The sequence below is a fragment of the Sceloporus occidentalis genome, unplaced genomic scaffold (genome assembly GCF_023333645.1).
Source record: "Sceloporus occidentalis isolate IW3139 unplaced genomic scaffold, rSceOcc1.0.p SCAF_8, whole genome shotgun sequence".
Taxonomy (NCBI): domain Eukaryota; kingdom Metazoa; phylum Chordata; class Lepidosauria; order Squamata; family Phrynosomatidae; genus Sceloporus; species Sceloporus occidentalis.
Window position 1 is genome coordinate 20,064,232 of NW_028316988.1, and position 11,671 is coordinate 20,075,902.

Genomic DNA, 11,671 nt, shown 5'->3' on the forward strand with positions numbered 1-11,671 from the left:
TAAAAACACATTTTTACTACAATGGAACAGAAATATTACCCTCAAGATTTCTAATCTAACCTAAATGAAGGTCATTTTTTCACTGGACATGTTGTGCTTGTGGGCACTGGTGTCTTTTAGGCTGCATCCGCACTGCAGACATAACCCACTTTGACACTGCTTTAACTGTGATGGTTTAATTCTGTGGAATTCTGGGATTTGTAGTTTGCTGCAGTGTTGGAGATCCCTCCCAGAGAAGGTTAAATGTGCCACAAAACTACAATTTCCAAATTTCCATAGCACTGAGCCATGGCAGTTAAAGTGATGCCAAACTGCATTATTTCTGCAGTGCGGATGCAACCCTAATTCCTTCTAAACTGGCAGGTGCTCATCAATGAATTTCTGCAGGGATAAATGCAAGGTGCTTGGTACTTGAGCAGTAAAAAAAGGGACTTGGGCAGTTAAAATGAAATGCACAGATTTAAAATGGGTGACACCTGGCTTGACATCAGTACATGCAAAAGGGATCTGGCCTGGGAGTCTTAGTGGACCACAAGCTGAACATGAGTCAGCAGTGTGGTGCAGCAGCTTAAAGAGCCAACATGATCCTAGGTTGCACCAATAGTAGTGTTGAGACTGTGGGAAGTAATAGTATTATTGTATTCCGCTTTGCTCAGACCTCGCCTGGAATATTGTGTCCACTTCTGGGCACTACAATTCAAGAGAGATATTGTGTGTCCAGAGAAGAGTGACTGAAATGGTGAAAAGTCTGGAAACCACCAAGCCCTATGAGGAGCGGCTTAGAGAGCTGGGGATGTTTAGCCGGGAGAAGAGACAGTTAAGATGTGATATGATAGCCCTGTATAAATATTTGAAGGGATGTCATATTGAGGAGGGAGCAAGCTTGTTTTCTGCTGCTCCAGAGAACAGGACCCGGAACAATGGGTGCAAGCTCCAAGAAAAGAGGTTCCAGCTCAACATTAGGAGGAACTTCCTGACAGTAAGAGCTGCTTAACAGTGGAAGACATTGCCTTAGAAAGTGGTGGAGTCTTGACCACTGGGCAGTTTGGAGATCTTGACCACTGGGCCAACGTGGTGTAATGGTTTCGGTGTTGGACTAGGACACTGGGAGACCAGAGTTCAAATTTTGGCTTGACCATGGAAACCCATTGGGTGACCTTGCGCAAGTCACACTCTCTCAGCCTCAGGATAGCAACGACAAACCCCTTCTGAAGAAACTTGCCAAGAAAACCCTACAGTAGGGTTGCCGTAGGGTTGACCGAAGCCGGAAGCGACTTGAAGGCATGCAACGACAGCAACAAACCTCTCACAATCGTATTGAGTTTATACACAAATCAAGCTTTGCCTTTGCACAGTTAGTTGTGAATTTTTATTTTAAAAGAAAGCCTCTTAAGGTTAGATGCTACATGTTTGAATGCAGCATGTAGTTTGACCAGTGCCAGGATCCCATTTTAAATGCTATTTATCCAAACCAAAATTGGGGTGATGTTCACAGAAGAAGCCAGGAGGTATATGAGTCACTTGGGTTTGCTGTCTAGCCATTGCTTTAATGGGGCCATCATCATCTTAATCATCATCGTCTTTGTAACTCTTGCAAATGTACCCCTGGGGCATAGGTTCAGCTCAGGTTCATAAGACAGTCATCCCCATAAACCTCTTTTACTGCCAGGGTTTTAAACCATGCTGGAACAGGAGAGGTCACTATGAAGAAACAGCTGTGCATGGCTTGTTTTTAGTGCAATACGTGTGCTGCTTGCCTTCAAGTTGTTCGCGACTCATGGCGATCCTAAGTCAAACCTGTCACGAGATTTCCTTGGCAAGATTTTGTTCCAAGGAGGTTTCCCATTCCCTTCCCCTGAGGCTGAGAGAGTGTGACTTGCCCAAGTGGGTTTTATTGCTCAACCGTGGTCTCCAGAGCCATAGTCCAACACCCAAACCAATATGCCATGCTGACTCCCTCCTGCACTGTGCAGGAGGTTGGATTTGATGGCCACAGAGGCCCCTTCCAATTCTAGGACCCTCTGATTCTATAGGCTGCTGCATCTGCACTGTGGAAGTAATGCAGTTTGACCCCTCTCTAACAGCCATGGCTCCATACTTTGGAATCTTGGAATCTGTAGCTTCTTGGAGCACCAGAGCTCTCTGAAAGAGAAGGCTAAGGGCCTGAACAGACAGGCCAAAATAAACCTGCCTTGGGTCACTTTGGAGGCATGCTGTTTAAATGACACATGCATCTTAAGAGGCCAGAAGTTGCATCAAAGCTGCACTGAAGTCCTTAGGACTGGAGTGTGGCTTTGGCACGGCTTCCAGCCTCTTAGGATGCATGCATGATTTAAACAGCACACTTCCAAAGTTACCCGAAGCAGCTTTATTTTGGCCCGTTTGTTTGGGCTCTAAGTGTCTCATTGCTCTTGTGTGCCTTCAAGTCATTTCCAACTTATGGCACCTCTAAAGGTGAGCCTATCATGGGGTTTTCTTGGCAAGTGTCTTCAGAGCAGGTTTGCCATTGCCATCCTCTGAAAGAGTGTGACTTGCTCAAGATCACCCAGTGGGTTTCCATGGCTGAGCAGGGATCTGAACCCTGGTCTCCAGAGTCCTAGCCTAGCATTCAACCCACACTGGTTCCAAGTGTATCACAAAACTACGGATCCCAGGATTCCGTAGCATGGAGCCATGGCAGTTAAAGTGGTGCCAAACTGCATTATTTCTGCAGCCCAAGAGTCAAACAGGGAAGAGTTAATACATCCTACAGGGCCAGGCTTACCTTTCAGAATAGGTAACTCTCCTGCTTCTCTTTTCCAGCTCAGATTGGGTTACAAACCTGGGGAAAGAAACAGAGAGAGAGAGAGAGAGTAAAGACAAAGACGGAAAGAGAGAGACACAGTATTTTGGAGCCATCAGCAATGGACTAAAGTACCTGGCCAGGTGAGGGACCTTTTTGCTTTGTTATACGTCTTCCCTATCCTTCTTCGGGACATCAGCTGCATTTTAGGCTTAGGCACTAAGAAAATGGGGATGGAAATTTCTCCCTGTCTCATTTGTGGTTTTCAGTCTCTAAACCCTTTATGTGCCTTCAAGTCGTTTCCGACTTCTGCTGACCTTTAAGCGAACATATCATAGGGTTTTCTTGGCAAATTTCTTCAGAGAAGGTTTGCCATTGCCATCCTCTGAGGCTGAGAGAGCGTGACACTCATGGGTTTCCATGGCCAAGCCGGGATTTGAACCCCGGTCTCCAGAGTCGTAGTCCAACACTCAAACCACTAGGCCACACTTGCTCTCTAAACCCTAAATAGCACTGTTTCTCCTCCAAAATGTGAATATTCAACACTTTAATTGCAGTAGCAAGCAGCAGCAATGAAGATTATACTATTAGGCACTTTCTTGTTTTATTCATTGCATATAGATTTTAGGTGCATCCACTGAGGACCAAAGTGGTATAATGGTTTGGGCATTGGACTAGAACACTGGGAGACCAAGGTTCGAATCCCAGCTCAGCGATGAAAACCCACTGGGTGACCTCTCTCAGTCTCAGAGGATGGCCATGGCAAACCGCCTCTGAAAAAACCTGCCAAGAAAACTCCATGATAGGTTCTGGAGGCGATGGGACAGGTCCTAGGTGTGTACTTTTAAAAATATGTGGATTATAAGAGAATGAGAGAGAAAATGAAATTGGAGCTCTTCCATCCTATTTCTCTTGCTATGGAGGGTTCTTTAACCTTTCCTTTGAAGTACCTTGGACGGAATCTGCCTGAGACAATGGCGTTTCGCGTTGCAAAGTAAGCCAACACCAGCTCTTCTCTGGAAATTGATAGTGTCAGGCAAACCGAAATGCAAAACTGTGAGGGACCTTCCTCCTGCTGTTTGTGAACTTTCATGAAAAGGCAGCCTGGTCTGAGTGTTAGACTACGACACTAAGGATCAGGGTTCGAACCCCGGCTCATGCTACCAAAACCCATTAGGTGACCTTGGTTGAGCCACACTCTCTCAGCTTCAGAGGATGGCAATGGGCAAACCCCTCTGAGGAAAAACCACTACTCCACGCTGACTCTCTTACAATCCTCTCTGAACAAATCTTGCCAAGAAAACTCTGCAATGGGTTTGCCTTAGGGTCACCATGTCAAAAATGACCCCAAGGTGCAGAACAAAGCAGGATGGCTGGCACCCTGGATAGCTTCCCAAACTAGATCTCCCTCTTTCTTTCTTTCTTTCTTTCTTTCTTTCTTTCTTTCTTTCTTTCTTTCTTTCTTTCTCTTTTCCCCCTTCCCCCTTTCTCATGCATCCCCAGTTTAAACGCATAAGGGCACCTACCATGATGGCTTCATCTACACTACAGAATTAATGCAGTTTGATTCCACTTCAACTGCCGTGGCTCAGTGCTATGGAATCCTGGGATCTGCAGTTTCATGAGATATTTTGCTTCTCTGCCAGAGCGCTCTGGTGCCACAAGAAACTACAAATCTCACAATCCCACAGAATGGAGGCATGACAGTTAAAGTGGTGTCAAACTGCATTATTTCTGCAATGCGACAGCCACAGATGCCAGCTTGACAGAATGAATTTTCCTTTCAGCAGCCAGCTCTGCTGACCTCCTTGTTTGAACATCTCAGCTGAGGAAATATGGGGCGGTGTGGTTCCAATCAGTAGGGGATCTTAAGTTTCAGGCAAAAAAGCAACCGCTTACAGTTCCACAGTCCTTGCTTGTAATTGCTTCCTCATTTTGTTTTGACAGGGGAGGCCTGGTTGCCCTCAAAACAGAACCTAGGCAATGCGGATGTGGAGTTGGAGGTGACCTAAGGCTATTGGGTGAAGCGAGAAGAGGAGGACAACGGGACATCAAGAGGACCTTCAGGGAGGGCTGTTCCTTCTACAGTTCTCCCACAGTACAAGGAGATGGCAGCTTTTAAGAGATCTTCCCATCGCTGAAGACTGAATTGTCCCTGAGGGTTCAAACAACCAGGTTGGGGGCTGTCATCAACAGCATCTTTCCATGCCAGGAAGAAATCCTGAGTACTGACTCATACACACACACACACACACACACACACACACACACACACACAAAGACAACTATTGAAAACTTGAGAAGACTTGTCCCCATTCCCTCTAAGCTTTCTGCATTAAAGCTGTCCCAGGTCCAGAGTTTTTAGTACCACAGCCTACGACCTAGGGATGAAAGTTCTTGTAGGTGGCTGTCCTGGAGATACCATGTAGTATAAATAACTCACCCGCTACAATCTAAGAAGTTGGACTGTGAGGAGTTTCTGGCTCCAGACAACTCCCTCCTTGAATCTGAGGAGTTGATGGTCTTCACCAGGACCTGACAGATGCTGAAGAGACAACACATGCACACCAGTCCTTGAAATCTAGCAAAGAGAAAAGGAGAAACTTTGTAGGAACCATCTACTAAATAGAAGACACTGACTTATCAAGCACCTGGCAGCCAGAGGCAGCTACCTATAAATCTAGCAGTTGCTGAAAGTCCTCGTTGTTCATGGAATAGTAGAATCCTAGAGATCCTCCTCCTGGAAGAGGGCTATCCAGTCCAACCTCCTTCTGCCATCCAGAAAAACACAATCAAAATACTCCTGACAGATGGCCATCCGGTCTCTGTTTAAAAACCTCCAAAGAAGGAGACGACACTACCCTCCGAAGCAGCATCAGGAAGTTCTTCCTAATGTTTAGGTGGAATCTCTTTTCCTTCAACCGTTTAGTCTGGTCAAGCTCTTGGTAATGCTGTGTTTCCTTGACCCCTGGACTGGCTACATTTAATAGTCCTTTGTCTCATCCCCCCTTTGGCTTTGAGTGATGACCTATGAACAATCTGAGATCTTGCCCCTGAGACTCCCTCCATCTTCTTGGATGGCCTCTGTGTGACTTGGAATCTGTCCCTTTGGACACTTACTGCCCATAGACATAGGAGAGAATTAAACATCCTGTGCACACTAGCCATTGCACAGAGTGCACCATTCCAATAAAAACGGAGAAGTCTAACAAAGGAGGAATATAAACATATACATACCTTTCCAGGCAACATTCTTGCCCTGAGATTCTTCTCCCCTTTCCAGACTCTGAGATCTGGGAGCCATAACTGACACTCCTTTCTAGTTTACGATGGGCAACGCCATATGTTCCCCCTTGGTGGAAATCTGGGATGTGACCAGCAAGCCGGCAGCCCCTGAATCCTTGGTGCTCTCTAGCTTCTCCAAGACCCAACTGCACCATTCCCAAACTGCCTCCAATGTGACCCATCTTCCTTCATTCTCAGGAGCTAATATCCATGCTGAAGAGGAGGGCTCGGTGGCAGTGTCATCCCAGGATGTCAGCTCCAGTTCAGTGGTGGCTACGACAAGCCATTTGTCCAGCTAGAGTCCAGGGTCTGATATGTATCAGCATTTCCCGTGAGTAGGATTGGCTTCATCTTGGATGCTAAATGTGCTGCAGTACTGGAGAGCTTTATAACATTGGTTGAGATTCTGCATGGGGCATGTACTTATGAAGTTCCATCTTCTGATCCAAACTCCCTATAACTCACCTTAAAAGCCAGGCAGCTTTGCTAATCGAATTACTGCTGTGCTGGCAAGCAGGGTGCAGAAAGATGACATTTTTAGCCTTTTCCTGCCAGTGAGGCATGGTGCAACTCCTTCAGCACCTTGCCTGCCAGCCCTGCAGATGTTCCTTGCTTGGTATGGCTGCTTGAATTTTAAGGTGGGTTTTAGGGGCATTTGCAATGGTGACAGTGGTGCCACGATAGCAAGGGTGAATGTGAAACTGTACAACTGTCTAACAGTCATTCTTTGTATTTGTCCAGCGCATGTCCAGAGGAGGCGACCAGGATGGTCAAATGTCTGGAAACCAAGCTTTATGGGGATGAGTTAGTGAGCTGGAGGTGTTTAGCTTGGAGAAGAGAAAACTGAGAGGTGACACAATAGCCATGTTAAATATGTGAAGGAATGTCATGTAGAAGCTGGAGCAAGCTTGTTTTCTGTTCTTCCAGAGACCAGAACATGAACCAAAGAATTCAAATGACAAGAAAATAGATTCTACCTAAACATTAGGAAGAACCTTTTTACTGTAAGAGCTGTTCAATAGTGGAATAGATTGCCCCAGAGGGTGGTGGACTCCGCATCTTTGGAAGTCTTTAAACAGAGGTTGGATGGCCATCTGTCGGAGGTGCTTTAGTTGGGTATTCCCTTGGGATCCCTTCCAGATATAAAATACTCTATGAGATGATACAGCAGATGGCATGTAGCAGAGAAACATTCCAGTCCTTTTGCTGATGGGTTCCAATTTCCGTTCACAAACAATGATAGAACTCGGCCCTCAGACGAATTCTACCCAGGCTATACCCTGATAAGTGATCAAGTTCAATCCCTGTCACTGGCCAAATGGGGCCCAGACTGGGGTGACTGGAAGATGGTCTCCCAAAGGATATCAAAGCAAACAAGGAAAATCAAAGTGTGCAAGTGTGGCATATCTCTCCCTCCCCAATAGTTATTAGGACTGTACAAACAGGTTAGTGACAGAGGAAAAGTCACTCTAGTCCTCCATCTGTTTGCAGCCTTACTACCATACTACAGCCTCAAACTGCAAAGTGAATGCGAAACGTATCAGAGTGAGGTTGCATCCAGACTGCAGAAATATCCAGTTTGACACCATTTTAAATGCCATGGCCCAATGCTATTAAATCCTGGGAACTGTAATTTTGTCAGATAGCTAACCTTTTCTGTCAGAGAGCTCTGGTGTCACAACAAACTACAGTTCCCAGAAGTCCATAACATTGAGCCGAGGCAGTTAAAGCAGTGTCAAACTGGATTATTTCTGCAGCATGGATCGATGCAGCCAGGTCACAGATACAAATGCACTCTTTCATGCTACTGGGCAGCTCATAGCATTTGACCATTATATTAACAAGGGCTCCAGAATCTATCTGCTTGGTGGCAGCAATGCAATTCGCTAAGCCCCAAGTAAATTTTCCAAGTTCTGTTTCTCTATATGTTTTGCAGCAGAAAAATGGGAGTTGACGCTATTTGAAACTCATCCTTCTGTCCAGATGGTGGCAGCAGCATCAACCAAATTTGGCAGAAGGTCCCAGCAATGGTGACACTTTGCACAACAGTATTGTTGTTTGCTGTTCTTATGTGCCTTGACTTGTGGAAACCCTAAGGCAAACCTATCCTGGAGTATTCTTGGTAAGACTTAATCAGAAGAGGTTTACATGAAGCTGAGAGAGTGTGACTTGCCCAAAGCCACCCGGTGAGTTTCGTGCCCCAGCAGGGAATTCAATTTTGGTTTCCAAAGTCATAGTCCAACACTCAGACCAATACAAAATTTGTTGTATGCCTAAATGCCCTGAAGAAGTGGTTCCCAAACTGTAAACTAGGGCCCCCATTGGGGACTCGAGAGTTGCTCAAAGGCGGCACAAAACTTGGAACCCTGATCCTAAACCTTTTCTGTTCTGTAGGGAAGAGAAAGGCAAGGAGGGCACTTGGAACTTCGGCTTAAAGGGAGGAAGAGGAGGAGAAGAACTCTTTCCTTATAAGATGTTAAAATGTGAATATGCATGAATGTGTGAACAAAAATATCCTGGGTAGCCAATGATTTTTTTTAATCCATGGATTCATTCACAGATTTTATCCATCGGTGGATTTCAATCCACGGTTTGAAAATATTGTACAAATATATAAATTCCAAAAAGCAAACCTTGATTTTGCCATTTAGTATAAGTGATACCATCTTACTGTGCCATTGTATATAATGGGACTCGAGCATCCTCAGATTTTGGTATCCACAGGGGTTCCTGGAATCAAACCCCAGCAGATACCAAGGGCCTATTTTAATTTCCAGAAACCAAGTGGGAAGGGAGGTGCGACATCTGGATGTAGATGTAAAGGGGAGTCATAAAGGTAAAAAGATTGAGGGAAACTGCCCTAAAGGCACCAGATCCTGTCTGATCTTGGAAGCTAAGCAAGCAAGGTCAGCTCTGGTTAGTATGGCAATGGATTCCACGTGGTCTATTTCGGAAGAAGGAACTGGCAAAACCAACTCTGGGTATTCCTTGCCTGAGAAAACCCCATGAAATTCATGGAGCTGCCATAAATCAATAGGTGACTTGAAGGCACTCACACATACAAAAGTGTCCTGTTTTTAATTTTTAAAATAATAATAATAATAATAATAATAATAATAATAATAATAATAATATGCCAACTCAGGATCAACAATTACAATTACGAATTTGGAGAGTGATGTACAATCAGATCATGTAGGGGATGCAGTGATCCATTCTCTCTGATTCACAGATGAAAACTGAGACATGTATCCAAGCAACATCAGAGTGAGGTCAAGAGGCTGAGACAGTGTGACGTGGCCAAGGTCACCCCAGTGAGTTTCCATGGCTGAGTGGGGATTTGAATCCTGTGCTTCAGGTCATGTTCCAACACTCAAACCACTGTGCCTCTCTTACAATGCCTTACCTTCCCCTTTTTAAATATCAAGGCAGAGCAGCATTGTTCTTTTGGTTAATGATACACTAGAGAGCATTGTGCCACATCGGATTACCTGTGGTTTAAAAAATGAAGGGAAGGAAAAACAGCCCCCAGCAACTGTGGTTAATAAAATGGCAAAAGTCCAACCATCCCAGGGTGGGGAAAATGTGTGGGTAGATTGGCAGAGGTTTTGCAACAGGCTGGCATGCATTTCTGGGTGCTTCTAGCTGAGAATATATATCTATGGCCCAGCCCCTGAGGTTTCTAAGCCAAAACCCGAGACTTGGGGATGGTCCCTGGTGATATCATGAAGCATTATGTATCAAGTATGAAACCCACTGGTTGGTCTTGGGCAAGTTGCATACTCTCAGCTTCAGGGGAAGGCAACGGCAAACCCCTTCTAAACAAATCTTGCCAAGAAAATCGTATGATAGCTTTGCCTTGGGGTCGCCACAAGTCAGAAACGACTTGCAGACACATAACAGAAGCCAAGGTATCAAGATCCATTCGCCAACCATAAAGCCAGTGTGGTATAGTGGTTTTACTCTCACACCTTCCAACTGTTCTGATCTGGCAAGAAAAGTCCTGATTTAATCCTCTGCTGTCCCACTTTCTCAGCTGCTTTTAAAATGTTCTGTTTTCTTTTTCTCTCCTCCTCCCACTTTCGCACTTTGCCCTCCGCTTACTTCAGTTCCTGCAAATTGAGTTCAAAGTGCAAAGCAGTTTGCAGTCCATTAGCTCAGCAGTAGAGAAAGTAGAAGAAGGGAAAGAATCTTGTCCTTCCCAGTTGGCTCAGGCAAAAGCAAACTGCTGCAGCTTCTCTTAGCTTGTGTATTCCTCTGCATCAACAACTTTTGCCATCTTGACCACACTCATCCCAAACTGGCTTGTCCACACACATCCCAAATTTCATCTGTGAAATAGATGTGAAAATTTCATCTGTTATAGGTTGTGTATCCTCTAGAGACCCAGCATGGCGTAGTGGTTTGAGTGTTGGGTTATGACTCCCGAGGCCAGGGTTCAATTCCCAGCTCAGCCATGAAACCCAGTGATCTTGGGCAAGTCACACTGTCTTGACGTCAGGGGAAGGCAATGGCAAACCATCTCTGAGCAAATCTTGCCATGAAAAGTCCATTATAGGTTCTCCTTAGGGTCGCCATAAGTCAGAAATGACTTGAAGGCATACAACAACAACAACAACAACAATGACAACAGCAAACTCACTATAGAGCCAGCTTGGTGAAGTGGTTTAAGCATTGGAGAATGACTCTGAACTCCAGTGTTCAAATGCCCACTCGGCCATGGAAACCCACTGGGTGACTTTGGGCAAATTACACTCTCTGATTCCCCCCCCCCCAAGAAAACACAATGGTCGCTTGACCTTAGGGTCACCATAAGTGACAAATCTGACACAAGGCACACAACAACAATAAACAGTTGCTCACAGCTTGTAATTCAAATACGCATGTCCACACAAAACATATTTTCATGTTTGGAAATTAAGATTGCCACAAGTTTTAAGTGACTTGTAGACATACAACAACATCACAAAAAATACCTGGAAGGGCAGGCACATGACAAATAACTGTAAAGATGGTTGTTGTTGTTGTTATGTGCCTTCAAGTCAACTTTGGTGACCTTAAGGTAGGCCTATCATGGGGCTTTCTTGGCAAGATTTGTTCAGAGGAGGTATGCCATGGCCTTCCCTAGAGGCTGAGAGAGTGTGACGTGCCCAAGGCCACCCAATGGTTTTCATGGCTGAGCTGGAAATTGAACCCTTGTCTCCAGAGTCATAGTCCAGTGCTCAAACCACAACACCATGCTGGCTCCACAGTAGAGCTGAGGTCATGGAATCGGGGTCCTCTGGGTTGAAATCTCATGACCTTTTTCAGTGATAGCGACAATGACACACCATCTGACCCTCTCCCTCTGGATTTCCCAATATCCTCTGAGTTTAACTGCAATCTTCAAACTTCCCAGTTACATCAGAGTTTAGCAGCGGTCTGGAGAAGAGGAAAACTGGGATTTTCCTGGCAGCATTGTGTTCTTGTGACCCATCTCTCTTGTCATGCAAAGTAATTGGCATGGATTTCAGAGGGTGATCAAGATCCATTAACCTTACAGAAGACTTGCTCTTGGTGGAGATGCCAATGGCAAGAGCCGCTTCACGGATGTGGATCAATGTG